Source organism: Accipiter gentilis, chromosome 35 (genome assembly GCF_929443795.1).
Source record: "Accipiter gentilis chromosome 35, bAccGen1.1, whole genome shotgun sequence".
In the NCBI taxonomy this organism is placed as follows: domain Eukaryota; kingdom Metazoa; phylum Chordata; class Aves; order Accipitriformes; family Accipitridae; genus Astur; species Astur gentilis.
In genome coordinates this window covers 1554894-1571286 of record NC_064914.1, presented here as the reverse complement: position 1 = coordinate 1571286, position 16393 = coordinate 1554894, and positions in this window count along the sequence as shown.

Below are 16393 nucleotides of genomic sequence, written 5' to 3'. Positions count from 1 at the left end.
TCTAAGTCGGTGGAGATTCTTCCACTTTGATCTACATACATGCAACAACTCGTATTTATAACTGTGCATACTCCACCCTGAGATGTCAATAATAGATCTAATGCCATTCTATTTTGTTGTACAATTTGAGATAAACTGGATATTTCTAATTGTTGGGCTCTTATTGCGTCAATTGTTCTATTCTCAAGGTTTTCTATTACTGCCGAAATGTTAACTATGGCTTTTTCTAACTCACTCACTCCCAACCATGGAAGAAACCATCGGACAAAAGTATGAAAGGCAGTAGGCCTCCTTACTAGAGGATTCTCAACATCTCGTCTAATCTTTCGAAAATGTGTTCGCACCCATCCTTTTGGTGGAGTATTGTGTATAGTCATATTTGGAACCACTGCTCCCAAAGTACATGTTCCCATCCAATTCTTTGGTAAAACTTTCCAGGCAGTGTCATTGCATAGCCAGTACCATCCCTTTCCTTCTGGCACTGGCCATGCTGTAGTATTAACAGAAGTTGAAGTTCCAATATCTGTAGTTTTGTTACAAACTGTATGATTCCCTACATACGTCCCATTAACACAGTCACTTTTTCCCAGTCCTTTAGGTGGATTACATCTCTGTACACATGTACAATAAGGCTCCTGGGCCTTAGGACTAGTTATTTCTAACTTCTGGACTCCGTCATTCTCAGTATACCATGTGGTACTTTCCCAAAGAGTGGTCCAGGAGTAATTACTTGGTGTCGGAATACCAATTAGCGAGATTGCTTTTCCACCGTGTTCTGGCATGTGAGTACATATCCAACAGTCAGTTCTGTTCAGGATTTGGGAAACATTTTGTGTCAAGGAAAAATGTGAGTTCAAGTTCCATCGAGCTTCATTTGAACCGAGTAATAACTCTGTTACCATCATGATCTGGAGAATCGCAGACCTGTGGGTCCTGTAGGGATGACTGTCCATGGCCTCTCAGGTGCTCTCTTTACTCTCGAATAGTGGATCCAGGCAGGCTGTTCCTTGATCTTAATGGCAGTGAAGGTTGTCAGCAACACTTGATAGGGTCCGTCCCATTTCTCCTCCAGGGGTTGTCCTGAAAAGATCTTTACATATACATAATCACCCGGTTTAAAGGGATGGATTGGTTGATCTAACCCTCTAGCCCTGGTTCCTAAAACTTGTTTATTTATATTCTCTAACTGCTTCTGGAGGGATACCATGTAGTCACACAAATACCCCGCACCCAGTTGGGTTAAATCTTCTCCTGTAAATTGAAATTGATATGGTCTCCCATACAGTATTTCAAAGGGGCTTAAATTTTCCTTTGTTTTTGGTTTCACTCTCATTCTAAGCAATGCCAGGGGAAGAGACTGGGGCCAAGTTAGATTAGTCTCTTGACCAATTTTTGCTATTTGTTGTTTAATTAAGTGATTCATCTTTTCAACTTGCCCACTTGCTTGAGGTCTATATGGGGTATGTAACTGCCAGTCTATCTTCAGAGTTTTGCTCACCTGCTGTACTACTTTGGCACAAAAATGTGAACCTCGATCGGAAGATATTGTTGCTGGAATTCCAAAACGAGGAATGATTTCATTCAACAATATCTTAGTTACTTCTCTAGCTTTGTTTGTTCGGCAGGGGTAAGCCTCTGGCCAGCCTGAAAATGTGTCAGTCATGACTAACAAGTATCGGTACCCCCCTTTTCTTGGGAGCTCCGAAAAATCAATTTGCCACTGTTGTCCTGGATAATTTCCTTTGCCAATTATCCCTAACCTCACTTTATTTGCCACATTAGGGTTATTACGTAAACAAATTTCACATTGTTGAGATATTTGTTTCACCATTGTATACAGATTGCGTCCTATTAATTTCTGATTTAAGTTTTTGTACAGGGCATCTGCTCCCCAATGCGTCTTATTATGTTCAGTTAAAACTGTTGTCCATATTAAATTGGATGGTATTACTATACGATTATCTGCTAAACGAACCCATCCATCTGACTCTACTTTACCATCCAGATCTTCAATTAATTTTAAGTCTTCTTTTGAATAATTTGGTTTTTGATTTGTACTTACAGTTTGGATTTTACCGTCTGGTATTAAGGATAATGTTTCTGCTCCCACTTCTTCTGCCACCCGCCTAGCCTCATAATCTGCTAGTCGATTTCCAATTTCTGGATCTGTGTTTCCTTTTTGGTGTCCTCGACAATGCATGATAGCTACCTTTTCTGGTTGCTTTACAGCTTCTAATAGCTTTAAGATTTCTTCTGCATGTTTTATTTGCTTCCCTTGAGCAGTTAGCAATCCTCGTTCTTTCCAAATTGCACCGTGAGCATGAACTACTCCAAATGCATATTTAGAATCTGTCCAAATGTTTATCTTTTTCCCTTTTGCCAATTCCAGTGCTCGGGTAAGGGCAATTATCTCCGCCTTTTGGGCTGAAGTCCCAGAAGGCAAAGACTTAGATTCGATTACCTGTTGGGTGGTTGTGATTGCGTATCCTGCTTTATGTTGTCCCTGTTTTATAAAACTACTCCCGTCGGTATACCAGGAGTTTTCAGCATCCTCCAGAGGTTCTTCTTTGAGGTCTGGTCGACTGGAATATATAGCTTCTACTGTTTCTATACAGTCATGTGTCACTGGTTCATTCAGAGTTCCACTAAGAAAAGAGGCTGGATTGACAATGTTAGTAACTACAATTTCTACATCATCTTGTTCTATTAACACTGCTTGGTACTTTAAGAATCTCTGGGGCGAGAGCCAATGGCTTCCTTTTTGTTCCAAAACCGCTGAAACTGTATGAGAGACCAGCACTGTTATCTTCTGTCCCATGGTAAACTTCCGGGCCTCTTGAATATTGATAACAACTGCTGCCACAGCTCGAAGGCAACCAGGCCATCCTTTGCTCACCTCGTCCAGTTGTTTGGAGAAATAAGCTACTGCCCGTTTATAGGGACCAAGTCTTTGTGCTAGTACTCCCAAAGCTATTCCTTGTCTCTCATGCGAAAACAGCCAAAATGGTTTGGAAACATCCGGCAGCCCCAGAGCAGGAGCTCTCATTAATTCTCGTTTGAGCTGCTTAAATGCATTTCGTGTTTCTCCAGTCCAAATTACTTTTGACTGGTCTCTCTTTATCAGATCATATAATGGCTTTACCAATAATCCATAATTATGTATCCAAAGGCGACACCAACCTGTCATTCCCAAAAAGGTCCGCAGCTCTTTTACCGTTTGGGGCTCCGGGGTTCGGCAAATGGCTTCTTTTCGCTCAGTCCCGAGTTCCCGTTGTCCTCCCGAGATTTCAAGTCCCAGGTAGGTCACACGCTGTCGAACCAGCTGGGCCTTCTGTTGAGAGACTCGATATCCATTTAAACCCAAAAAATTAAGAAGATTTACAGTCCATCGAATACAGCTTTCCCTGGTTTCAGTAGCTACTAAGAGATCATCCACATATTGTAACAAGATTCCTTCATTGTCTGGAGGTACCCAAGTTTCAAGCTCTTTTGCCAGTTGGTTTCCAAAGATGGTGGGGCTATTCTTAAAGCCTTGCGGTAGTACTGTCCATGTTAACTGAGTTCTTCTCCCGGATTCAGGATTTTCCCATTCAAAAGCAAACAAATTCTGACTTTCTGTGGCTAAGGTCAGGCAGAAGAAGGCATCCTTCAAATCCAGTACGGTAAACCAAACTTGGCTATCTTTTAGTTTTGTTAGCAAAGTATATGGATTTGCGACTACTGGATGTATATCCTCAGTAATCTTATTTATGGCTCTCAGATCTTGGACTAACCTATAGCTTTTCCCATCTGCCTTTTTAATTGGTAATATAGGTGTATTATATTCTGATTCACATTCAATCAATATTCCGTATAGTAGAAACCTGTCAATTATTTCCTTGATCCCCTTCCTATCATCTAATTTCAGGGGATATTGCTTAACTTTGACAGGTTCTTCTCCTGGTCTCAGCTTAATTACTATAGGGGCTGCATTTTTAGCTTTTCCTGGAACATCAGAGGCCCAGACTCCAGGATATACTTGATCAACAATTTCTGGAGGTACTTCAAATTTTAGTTCAGCTTGTATTAATGCCAAGCTTAAAACGTTAATTAGCTGGTCTTCCTTGATTTTTAATTCCATTTTTCCTTTTTCAAAAACAATTTCTGCTTCCAATTGTTCTAGCAAGTCACGGCCTAACAAGGATTTTGGAGATCCGGGCAAATACAGAAATTTATGTATTCCTATTTGTTTACCCAATTTATATTTAAGTGGTTTTAGGAAATAAGCCTTTTTCTGCTGGCCAGTAGCTCCCACTACAGTCACAAACTCTTCATCCTCTGGTATCAGCCTTTGATTTAGCACTGAATAGGACGCTCCCGTATCTACAAGAAAATCCACCTCTTGTTCTATTTTCCCTAGCTTAATTTTAACCAGTGGATCCGCTAGGGTGGATTCCCCCGGTCCCCCTCATTGACCAGAGGTAACATTGGCTACAACAGCTTGCGCTCCACTCAGCTTAGGACATTGTCCTTTCCAGTGGCCTATTTCTTTACAATAAGCACATTGGTCTGATCTTAGGGGCTGGCGTGAGCCTCCCCTCCTTCCAATTCCCCGACCCCTCCCACGAAGGGAGTTGTCCTGTTTTCCCAGCGCGGCTATAGTAGCTACAGCAATAGCTTTTCCCATTTTTCGTCTCTCCTCCCCTTCTCTGTTCCGATACGTTCTCCAAGCTTCCTCTATCAATTTTTCTAAGTCCCTTATCTCAGGCTCTTTCAATTTCTGAAGCTTTCGCCTTATGTCTTCTGAAGATTGTCCTAAAAACAAAGAGACCAACTGTTGTTTTCCCACTTCAGATAAGGGATCTAAGGTAGTAAATTTCCGCATAGCTACTCTTAACCGGTCAAGAAACTCTGTGGGAGTTTCAGTCTGACCTTGTTTTACTGCATACAGACTTGACCAGTTAACTGCTTTCGGTACTGCATTTTCAATACCAATTTTTATCCATTCTTGATATTTTTTCAACAATCGGTAATCATGGTCATCATTAGGGTCCCAATTGGGGTCTGTTCTCGGTACGTGATTATCTACCACACCGGGTAAAACCCCAGCAGTTATTTGAATTTGGACCTGAGTCCGTGCATTCCTTATTATTAATTGCTTTTCAGTTTCAGTTAAGGCATCTAACATCAAATCGATGTCCTTCCAATCTGGATCTTGATTTTTAACAATGAACTCAAATCTTTTAGCAACTCCTTCAGGATCATCCCGATATTCTTTTACTATTTCTCTCCATGAATCTAAATCATTCATCGTAAATGGCACTTTAATTTTTGTAGGACCAGTAGCTCCTACTGCCTGTCTTAAGGGAGCCTGGATTATTGGACCAATCTTACTCCGGGTGCGAGCTGTAATAGGAGTAAAACCTAGATCTTTCGTGCTCGTACCTTCATCAGGTTCTTTCGTACCCGTATCATCAGTGGAATTACCTTCTAGGGATGTTGGGGGTAACAAGTGTGGTGAAAAAAATAAAATCTTCCATTCTTTCCTCAGTTTCCTTTAATTTTATACATCTTTGTCCTATACTACATGCCGAACAACATCTCTTCATCTTCCCTGTACTCCTTTTCTGCTCCTTCTCCATTGCCAACACAAGAGGGTCTTGTGGGGCCAAATTAATGCCACATTCTTTCTGCCACTCTGAATGATTTCTTAAAGTGAAAAACATATCTGCATACATCACCTCATCCCATTTTCCTTCTCGTCTCAGAAACAACATCAATTGTAACAAAGTGTTATAATTCAATGTCCCATTAAAGGGCCATTTTTCATCATCGTCTAATTTATATAAAGGCCACCACTGATTGCAATATTTTATTAAAGTTTTCTTATCCACGCCTCCACCTGACGGTCCCCCTATCTTCTTCCAGTGATTCAAGATACAGCCTAAGGGGCTCTTTTTCAATATTCCACCACTTTGTTTACCTCCCATATTACTCGTTTATATGCTCACCTTTACAACCACAAACAATCTCAACTATATAGGTAGCCCGCTCTCTCTTGTCCCAGGGAGTCCAAACCCGACACTCAGAGCATTCAATATCCTTTCCACAATCTATTTGCAACCTTTGTTTACACCACACACACTCTAGGATATATATAGGTTTACACTCGTTTTCCGGATGCAGAAGACACCATTCGTATACCCACATTTATATAATACACCAAACAGGGAATTTCTTACAACAACAACACCACATAAACAAGATAATCAAAATAATCGAGCTCAAACTTATAACTATAATAATATACAAGTTCGTCTCCCAAATCATCACAGAGTCAGTCACACCTCATTGGTCTCCGGCCCTACCTCCTACGGAGTGAAACTGCGGATTGGAATCTCACACACACACTCTGCAGCTGCTTCTCACTCACTCATTCATTCAATTCACCGTTTCGACACAGTTTTAACTCAGAACTCACAGCGGTCTCCGTAATCCGATTCCAATGGTCGTTTACCACATTCAGTTAGCCAAAAGGTCCGAAACAAATTCAAATCAAAAAAAACCAAAGTACATGTATGGGCACCAAACCAAAAGCACACAAGGTGCACAACAGCATACAGAGTATACTGAAACAAAAGTGTCCAGACACGTATCAAACCAAAACCAAATGTATACCAAGTGCATCAGCTACCTGGCATACGCCATCCTGCATAAGTTAATCTTATGACTTATGGATAGCTTTTCCAAATGACCGGTCCCAAACCCAAAGACATAAAGAATACCTTTAATCCTTTAGATGGTGTCCTTGTCTGCTCCCGCAGTGATCCGAGTGAGGCGAGGAGTCCCTCCGGGAAAATCCCGGGGGTACCCTACGGAGTCCTGTTCTCAGCGGGTCCTGCAGCCGAGCAGAGAGTGTCCCATCTGGGGTGCCAGATTGATTCAAAGAAATTAACTCAATAGTTTGATTAACTATTAAGTAGGTATTCTTTATTGACAGCGCTGGTTGCACGGGGGATCGCTCCACCTATCGTGCACACCGTTGCCCAATTTACCAGAAATTTATACAATGTAAATATACATATTCATGAGGTTATTCAATACAAAAACATACATATGCATAAGTGAGGCGGAGTAATTAAAAAGGCGTGTGTCAGCAATTCTACAATGTATATGTCATCATTGCGCATGCTCAGATTTGTCTCTGGTGGTCGTTTACTTCTTCAGGGGTTCTATCTTCTTCTTCCTCTTCTGTCCTTTAGATGAACTTTAGTCATTCACGCATGCTCTCTTCTTACTAGGCAATTATAACAGTTTTATGGTTGCTTCTCATACACCTTATCTTAGACCTATATTTCAGTTCTTATTATCACTTCCTTGGTTGACGCATCCGTCCTTGACGAGTATCGGTCCCTGACAAGCTTAATCCCTGACAGACACCAGTCCTTGGTAAGCAGTGTTACAAGAATCATATGGTTATGAGAACAAAGGCAGGAGTTCGTACCTTTGCTAGCCCTATCTATTCAAGCAAGGCCTCTACTTGTGTCTTCTCGACAAGATTTTGTGATTGTTCATGGTTCCTTCTTACAAACACCAGTCTTTGTCTCATATGTAAAGTTATAGAGAGACAATCATTGAGCAATTAGTAGTTCATTCTCTATATCAGTTGGGAGAGAAAAAGGGCAGATCTTGACTCAAAAGTAACTTTTCCAAGGGAAAGGTAAACTCTTTTGTTTCTTTGGGGATTTTTATTCTGATAGCACAAGCATCTTGTTCTCTCAGGATTTTGTTATCTCTGGGAAAAAAAACCTTGGTGTTGTGTCACTTTCCTCCTTCCCTGGTTGTGTTTTTTTCACTCCTTTCAGAGGAAGTGCTAATACTGTTATAATTTAGGAAGACATTTTTAACTCGTGACTCGGAGGTCCGCAGACATCACTGTAAAGACAGTTTCTGTGCATCCAAATGCTGTTAATCCCTTCAAATACGAAATGAAAGATGTGTAACTTGGAGCTGAGAGGTCAGATTATTCCAGATGGGTCTGGTTTACTTTGCATTCAGTGTTCCTGTAGCCTGTTGCTTTGGAAGGTGCAGGTAATAAGCTTTTCAATTGAATAAATGAGCGGTAGTGTTTTTTTGTTTTCCTCCCCTAGAAATGTAGTGCTTGATCAGACTGCACTGACCTGTAGAAGTTGTGGGCACTGTGGTGTTCTCCAGAATGCTACTTGGGCTGCCACTACAAGTAGGTCATTTAAAATAGTAACCTTAGACCTTAAAAACACATAAAAACTTCACGATGCTTAAAGTATAGAGCAGAGTAGTCACCAGGTTAAAATAACTTCATGCTTATGACATGCACAGCGATGGTTCCTTTCAGGTTTTTTGGTGTTGGTTTTTTTTTTCTTCTTCTTTAAGATGGCACTGGTTGCAGTGATCTTCAGTTTTACGACACAGCTAACTGTCTTAGTATGGATATGGTTCCTTTCTGCCTACTATTTCCGTTTACTGGCAGACATAGTTAAGATAGCTCTTTGGAGTTGTGGAGTGCGCGTGTGTGTATAGATATATGTGTGTGTGTGTGTGTGAATGTGTCTGAAAATAAGAAGACCTAAAGTCCCCTCCCCACATCATTAGTTTTTGCTGCCCTGTATTTCAGTGTTACCAAGATTTTAAAGTGACCCAAGTATTGCTGTTGCAAATGTTTCCATGTTTGTCTAACTATTGTGATGACTTAAATAAAAAGAAAAAAATCAAAACACTAAATGTTTTATTACTTGCCCTATAACTATATAGGTGTTCCCTGTCTAATATCGATTTCTTTTTTCAGGATTCACTGTATTTATTTTTTTTTTTTACCCTATGAAACGGAAAGAGATTTCTGGCTTACTGTTGGCTTTTGATAGACGTTTTATCCTTGGGGAATTGCCCACCAATTAATTCCTAGAGTTTGGAATTTAACTGAAGGACATTTTGCATGCCCGTGTACAAGTATTGGTGCTAACAAGCCACCATACGGTTCATGTTGATAGCTTTATGGATACTTAAAGGTAGGCAATAGTCTTATTTTTTAATAATGCTTAACCTTTTTCTCTTTGGCAAGAACAAGCAAGTCTGCCTGGTTTTGTAGGACTTGCAGCTTTTCCTTAACATCAGACTTTAAAAAGGGGAGAACCAGTAGTATCAGGTACGCAGTTAGGATGGCGATTTTTAAAATACTAAGCTGCGTAACAGTCTCGGGAAGAACATGTGTGACTGGGCGTGAGAGTCTGTGGTACAGCATTACTAACCTTTGCTGAAAAAAGTTTTGAAGAATGAAGCATTTGCTTTATGAACGGTACTTGAGGACGAATTCTGATGCTGCTAAAGTTTATTGAAAAATAGGCACTGATTTCAGTGATGATGCAGGTGTGGTTTCTGTTCATGCCTTAAATCTGAAAAGAAGAGAAGAGAAACCTCCATTTGAAGGAGGATTTTGTATGAAGGGTAATCAAACCAGTAACCTGCTTTAAGAACGACTTCAACATATTTGGAGCATCGGTTAAAGGCAAATAAGTAAGGTTTATCATATCCTCCTACCTAAGCTGTGACTATTGAATACAGTCAGCAGTCCACCTCGGAACTTGCTGGTGTGCAACTGCAACGTGTTAAGTTGTAAGGCTTCACAGCCACGAGCTGATGGGCCACAGTTCTCTCCCAGCATGAAGCGCTGTAAGTTTTAGTTTCTTGCACAGCAGTGACTCTTTTCAACATTAGTAACTATACAACAGGGTAAAAGGCAAAGGCAAATTTAGTGAATAATAATGTGTCGTTATCAGAGTAGCTGTTTGCATTTCACCGTGATGCAGATGCTTTTTATAGCAGTTGTGTTGGCACATGTCTTAGAATTCGGTTAATCCTCTCCTGAACTCATGTAAACTTTTGGCTTCAACTGCATCACTGACAATATGTTTCACAATAGAATAATTATTTCCCTTAAAAAAAAAGGGGGGGGGGGGGGGGGGGAATAGGAAGAAGGGGTGGAGGAAGTGGGTATAAAAAAATCTGTTGTCTGCCAGTGCTGTGGGCTGCTCACTCATTTTTCTGTAGAACTCCTGGGTTTTCTTTTTTTGTTGTTGTTTTTCTACCTTAGCCTATTAGCCTATCCTCTGCACCTTTGGTCATTTCCTGAAGTTTGTCTGTAGTTTCCTACATGAGTAGGTAAATGTATCTTTTTTACTTTACAGAGCTTTGATAGTTTTTTTAAATTGTACAAGTAATTTAAATCTTGGAACAAATGTCTTTGCTTATTGATTTTTGTGAGTAGCTGCAAAAATCTTATGTATTAGTTGCCCCTTTTAAAATTAAAATAAAAATGAATGCTATGCAAGAAATAGGTTGCAAGTAACTGTTAGGGTCTTACTACTGCTCGCTGTTGAGAGATCGTGGGAAGTGCAGAGAATTTGTGTTAAAAGTTATGGGCATTTTTCAAGATAGTTTTCCAGGTCTGAGGCATGCTGAAATACCTCTTTCCTGTGATAGTGTGTTTAGTTTCATTGACTTCAGCGGAACACACAGAATACATTGACTTAAACTAGCTGAGAATCTGATGATAAGGTTTTATACTCTACCTAACATAGTGTTGTGATGACCTGTCCTCCAAACTCAAAATTATGTTTGATGATCTTAACAGGAGGCCGGATCTTTGATCTGGAAATTATGCTGGTAGCGACGTTACAGAATCCAGGCTTGTGACTTCACTGGTTTCTTGCAGCCCCTCAAGTTCATGAAGGACAATTAAGACCCATTCTCTTTTGTTCTTGTGCTATGATCAGGGATGGAAGTATGACATTGTCAGTTGTAAGAAGTGGCTTAACTGCTGTTGGAGTCTGCTTTTATGCCTGAAAAACCTGTTGATTTGCAGGGGTTTGCACAGCTTATGCTAATGATGTGGCTGGAATGAGACAGGATCTTGTGTAGTCTGCAAGGGCTGTATATGGTCCTGGTTTATAGCTGGGTGGGAGGGATTGGTTCAAGTTACTTCTGATTTGCCCTATTTAATATCTTAAATAGGAGTGGACAGGGTGATTGGAACGGTTTCATTTTTACAAGAGGACATTTATAAATCGGTTTTTATCCTGTGTTAGAATTAAGATGTGTATTTACTGGAGACAAGGAGTCTAGCCTGAACACTGAAACAGCTCCGTTTTGGGCACACTATTAGAACTTTTTTAAAATTTTCAAATCATAACAGTCTGTCAGTTTATGCTTGTTGAGTCTGAGACATTACATGATGCCCTTTGAACAGGTAAATATTGCTAGTACTTGATACTTGGTTTGTAGACTATACCTTTTGTATGTTCTGAAATCACATATAAATAACTTCTGTTGTTTCCCTTTCATTTATAGAAGCTCTGTTCATCAAACCATATAAGCACATACCTAAATTCAGTGTTAAACTTCCTGAATTGCTCTAAACTATTGTGTTGCTGTAAACTGTTTTGGCTGATAAACCTAAGCGGTCAGCTTGGTATTCCTACGTGTATATGTGATTAAGATGCAATAGCTCAGAACAAGTTACCAGGCAACTGCATGCTCCAGCTGCATAGGAGGCACAAAGCAGCTGGCCCGTTCCTTGTAATCAGTGGGAAAGTACAGATTCTCCTGTGACCTCGGTCACTCTTGTCTAACATATTAGATAAGAGTATTTTGATACTCCTCTCGCAGTGGGAGAAACACTGCTTGTGTCTGTGCAGTGTGTGAAAATCACTTTACCAAGATGCTTTTATTTTTAAGCCCTTGGGGGAAAAAAACCTCAAAACAAAGCGGAATTTAAAAACTTTTTTAATCCAAGGCAAACGTCAGGATTCGCATTCTTACAAAGTATTTTACAATTGTGTAACCTTGTAGACTGTACGGAGAATGAGGATCTTGCATGTGACATACTCAAAAGTTTCATTTTTGGTGTTCTACACGCTTCTACTGATCACAGTGCCTTTGTTTCCTAACAGCAACTGGCAACAGACAATGCGTATGGGTTTCAAGGCCCTGTGGAACAGAGAAGGTAGTTTGCCAGTGTTCTTACTGCTGTTGCAGACATTGTTTCAGTGGACTGAAAGTGGCACGTTCCAAGTACCTTTTCCTACCATTGCTGCGTATTTGTTTTGTTTTTTTTTTAATCCAGAAGAATGTTTCTGTACTTCCCTTCCCTATAGGTGCATGTTGATTTACATTGCATGCTATTGCAGTGTTCTTAGCCTACCAGTTACAGATTACTCGTTTCAGTTCTTGTGCATTTCTGAATGTGTATCTACCTATACACCTACTAAACTCACATTTCTTCAGACCTGATATGCAACTGCTACGGAAGTCAGCTATTGTGCTAGTTATGGTGTTTGCCCCGTCAGTTGTTTTACTATCTAATAAGTACCTGATGACAGAGAAGGGGAGTGTCAGAAAATAGACCAGTCAGGTCAGGCTTTACGTTAGAAATGGTTTTCATAAGATTTAAGAGAACGCAGTTTTGGCATAAGGATTTACATACCGCTCCCGGTGTTCTGTTGGGCTGACGTTTTGCAAGAAGCTGAGGTGTTTAACTTTCAGAAGCTGTTTATGTAAATTGGCTTACCTATGAGTACTCTCCTTCACCTGTGTAACGAAGAAATAAATGTGCATCTCTAGACATGTGCATATGCAGATATAATTGTAAGTGCAGAGCTGAGGATGATGCTTGTGTTTGAGGGTAGAAATACAGAGAGGGACAGCAGTGGGGAAAGAAGAACTTTTAAAGATAGTCTAGTGTTGCTCTCATTCTAGAGGTGAATGATCAACTTTCTGTACCATTCTTGACAAATGCTTGCCTAATTTATTCTTAAACATTTCCTGTAATTATTACTACTGTTGCAAAGATTGCCACATACCCTAAGTTTTTCAGGTTGTAATTTAAGCCCCATGATTCCGTGTAACTGTGTGCAGTGGATGCACACAAAAGTTCTTCCTTACAGCTACCTTTTAGAGTTTAAACATTGTTCTTTCTCTTCAGTATTGCCCTTTCTAGGTTAAGCGGCTGTTTTTCAATTTATGCTTTGAAGTCAGACTCCTGTACATCGTTGAGCACCCTCTTGGACTTTACGACCCTCGCCAGTTATACTACACCCTTCTTGAAAAGCAGTACATCATCTGGAGGGTTCAGCAGCTAATCCGTGCAAATGTAGCGCGGCAGAAATAATGCTTGGACGTACTAACTCCAGTGTGATGTGTGAGGAGGAATCACTGGGCCTTTTGATTAGCAAGAAACGGTACGTAAAAACTAGGTGACAGAAATAGGACACGCAGCTGGCATCCTCGTCTTCAAGCTTACAGTGCAGGTCCGTGGGCTTTGGCTGACTAAAGAAGAGCATGAGGCACAGGAGGGAACTGCTGCTGGATCTTAGTGAAAGGATGGTAAGTCATTTGGAGAGAGGTTTTCAAAGCCGGGAATTCAAGTCGGGTGCCCGATTCCAGATTGCCTGTGAAATCCCTGTGTACTTCCCTCGCTTGTCTAATTTTGTGTTGTATATCGTCTAGCAGCTTTTCTTTGAAAGTTAACAAAGCTACACTTGTGTGATAGGTGATGTAATGATCTCATAACAATAGGCAAAATCCAAGTCACAGAAAACGCCAGCATTTGAAAGAGAGCCCTGATAAATTGCTAGTGCCTTATACCACTGCCACTTACCAGGCCTTCCATGTTAGAGCTGTCTTAATCATTGATGCTGTTTCCTCAGACTTGGAGCTGTAATATCTGCTTCTTGTTTCAGGGTTTATTATGAAGTTGCTGATGGTACTGCCTTAGCCCTTTGGCTAAGAAGAATAGCAAATAATTTGTGGATTATCCGTAGAAGCAGCAGCCAAACAGCATTCTCTTCCAATCAATAGGGAAGAAAGCTGCTGCACCAGTTTGTCTGGGTTCCCTCATACCAAAGGTCTTTCTCACATTTATTGATCCTTTTTGCAACTTGTTCAGGGTCAGTTGATGACAGGAGCGAACTGTCACGTCTTTGAAAAGTGCTTGTAACTGTGAAAAGAGGTTTGTTGACTTCCTCACGTGATAAGTAGACATTGAAGAAATTGCATGTTGCTCATCTCTTAAGTCAGAGACCGGAATTGGATAGATGCTGTGTTACTAGAAAATAAAATACAACTGGGCCCCTTGAGACAGAAATGTCTTGATGAAATCGTGTCATATTATCACAGAGACATAGTGATTGTTTTCTCAACTAACAAACAGATCCTAGGCAAAAAGAATGTTTGTTCCAGGTAATTCTGGTCAGTCTCCCAAGGCAGTGGATCTGCTTTGCAAATGAGAAAAAGTGGACCTAAATACTATTTTTGCTCCCCAGTTCAAAATGGGCACAGCAGAGCCTCTACAGTTTTCAAATCGGTAGCAGCTCCTTCGCCTGCTTGTTAGCAGACAGAGCAGAATCTGTACTTTCTCCTGTATGGCTCTTGAAAGAAACTTGGTTGAACTCCTTTGCTTGGTGGAAAAAAAAGGGGGATGTTGGATCAAGTGCAACTGTAGCAAATACTGACCTGCCTGAAACTATTTAGAGTGTTCATGTGTTGATACTCGTTAGAAAAAAACAAAACTTGAAAAAAATCCTATAAGGATTAAGCTATAAGATTGTTTTCAGGGGAAGAAAAGGGAAAAAAAAAAAAAAAAAAAAGGAAAACTAAATGGAAGATAGTTTTAGAGAAAGTAACTTTCATAGCACTTGGAGGTACCATAGCTGTCTGTAAACAGGATGTTTAAGGAAAAGATACTCGGTCTCTTTATGATTCTTTCTGTGGCCTTCTGACTGAAAAGTCTGACTGTGTGAACCCTGGTTATCTGTGTTACAGAAAACTGATGTGTTTTGCAAGCTGAGATTCTTCTGCAACAGAGCAAAGTAGGAGAGACATGGTCTTGTGGTTTGGGTTACTATCATGTAATTTACACAGACTGTGTAACAGACAAATCTTTTTGTGATTTAAAAACTTCATTTAACTGCATAAAGGATGAATGTGCCCCGTGAAGAGTTTCTTGTGTTCGTGCACATTGCCAGTGATTTACCGCTGAGAGAAGTCCTAGCAATTGTAAACAACTAGATAATTCATCAGAACATCACACATAAATAGATCTCCAGTAATTTTTATATCACAGTTAGTCTAATGCATTAACTTTTTATCTGTGGAGCTCTTCCGTAATAATCTACTTCTCATTTTATGGGATAGACCATGAAAGAATTTCTTGAAATATTTAAAAGACAACATTGGATGACAAAAGGGGAGAGACAGAATGGGTTTTGAAGTGTCGATGCAGTATTACAGATTGTGTTGCCATTCATAGAGGAGAAGACTACTTTGGTTATGATACCAAAAGATTTCTCTTCCACATCTGTAAGCTACACTAATTATTTTACGCTTGGAAGCTTAAAAGATCCCGAGAAGGTAATTTCAACCTCTTAATAAAGGCTACATGGCTAACATGATATTATTCACTTTGTGTGATTTAGGTTAACACATATCATTCTCGGTGAAAACTGTTGAATTGAGAGTGTTATTTTCACATATCCTGGATATCAGAAATTAGAAGACTACGTAAATTGTCAGAGGTTTCAGTTTGCAAGTCTACTGAAGCTTTTAAATGCCTGATTAATGTTTAAGCGCAGAAGAAAGCCTACTACTGAATTCAGGTGGGACCGTATTTCTGTGAAGCAGCACGTCTGGTTTTAGTACCCCCTCGTGCACCTTTGTACCCTCACCTACCCTCCCCACTAGGTCCGTGTCTCCGCCATGCACACCCCCATCTCCTGCTCCAGCCCACCCCCTTCACCCACACGAGTTTTTAACCCACGCGAGTTGTTTCGCCCTGCGCACCCTGCTCTCCTATCTCCTGCCCTGCCTCCCTCCTTTCCCTCCTCCATATTCCACACCACCACCCCCCCATCATCCATCAGGCTCCAGACCCCTGGTGTGCTGCCTGCACCCTGTTCTCTGTCATTTGTTCTTCTTCTTTTCCTTACAAGTTGTTGTTGTTGTTTCTTTTTCATGATGATTAAACTGTTTTTGTTTCAAGCCACGAGTTTTCTCACTTTTGCCCTTCCGCTTGTCTCCCCGTCCCGCTGGGGGCGGGGGAGCGAGTGAGCGGTCGCGTGGGCCTTCGTCGCCGGCTGGCATTAAACCAGGAGACGAGGTGAGTTGCAAACCCTGCCTGGCTAATGCTGGAGGCTCTCTGTGTTCCTCCTGCCATCTCGACGGGCCGTCCTTGTTCTTCATCGCCGCTTTATAGCGAGCGCCTCTCGCTCTGTAAGCGGCAGTACTGGGGCCGTGTTGCAGGCGGCAAAGGGCAACTGTGACGCTTGCTGGCAGGAGCGGCAAGGAGTGCGGAGCCACGCTCCTGTAGGGAGCAAAGATGGAACCT